This window comes from Propithecus coquereli, unplaced genomic scaffold (assembly GCF_000956105.1).
Source record: "Propithecus coquereli isolate 6110/MARCELLA unplaced genomic scaffold, Pcoq_1.0 Scaffold388, whole genome shotgun sequence".
Classification (NCBI taxonomy): domain Eukaryota; kingdom Metazoa; phylum Chordata; class Mammalia; order Primates; family Indriidae; genus Propithecus; species Propithecus coquereli.
The window spans coordinates 952,363-953,497 of NW_012149596.1; the positions used below are offsets into that span (position 1 = coordinate 952,363).

General features: G+C 37.5%; 1 protein-coding gene across 1 annotated transcript in view; it reads right to left on the reverse strand.

The window, feature by feature from the left end:
- ZNF41 (zinc finger protein 41) overlaps nucleotides 1-1,135 on the reverse strand; it is a 53,619-nt gene that overhangs the window by 1,751 nt on the left and 50,733 nt on the right. The window lies entirely within an intron of this gene.

The window sequence follows — 1,135 nt, forward strand, 5'->3', positions numbered from 1 at the left end:
GACAATCCATAGACTGGGAGGAAGTCTTTGCAAGGATAATGGACTGATAATGGATTTATATTCAGTATAAAAAAACCTCTCAATGTTCAACAATAAGAAAATAAATAACCCAATTAATAATAGGCAAAAGATTTTTTTTTTTTTGAGACGGTCTCACATTGTTGCCCAGGCTGGTCTTGAACTCCAGCCTCAAGTGATCCTCTTGACTTGGCCTCCCAGAGTGCTGGGATTCCAGGTGTGAGCCACCACACCTGGCCTTGGGCAAAATAATTGAACAGATACTTTATAAAAGATTCTCAAAAAAAGATGATCAGTATCATTAATCATTAGGGCAATGAAAATTAATATCACTTCACATGTACTAGAATAGCTATAATAAAAAATGACTGATAATACCAAGAGTTGGTGAGGATGTGGAGAATCTGGAGCCCTCACACACTGATGGTGAGAATGTAAAATGGTGCAGCCACGTGAGGAACATGCCTAGGTCTCAGGTCTCGGATATCATTCGTCTATCCTGGGGAGACACTACAGTGGTTTGGAGGACAAGGAAATAAAGACTAAAACCACATTGGGATATCACTATACACCCACCATTAATGGCTATAGTAAAAAAGATGGAAAATACCAAGTGTTGACAAGGATGTGGAGCACCTAGAACTCTTATACTGTGTTGGTGGGAGCGTTTATTGGTATAGTGACTTTGGAAAACTGGTTTTATAAAGTATAGCTGAATATATGGATACATCACGGTCTGGGAGTTCAGCTCCTAGGTATATGCCTGACAGAAATTCATACATATGTTCACCAATAGATAGCACTATTCCTAGTAGCCCCAAGCTGCAAACAACCCAAATGTCTAGCAACAGTAGAATGGAGAAATTATATTTGAGCATATTCACATAATGGGATACAACATGACAATGAGAATGAATTATCTGCAACTATATGTAACAATATGGATGAATCTCACATTCATAATGTGAATGATAGTAGACACTAATGAGTATATCATTCAATCATAAGGAATATAATTGTGTGTCTCAATTTGTATAAAATTCAAAACAGGAAAAATGAATCTATGCTGTTAGAAATCAGGATAGTGTTTACCCTTGGCAGGGAGTCTGGAAAGGAG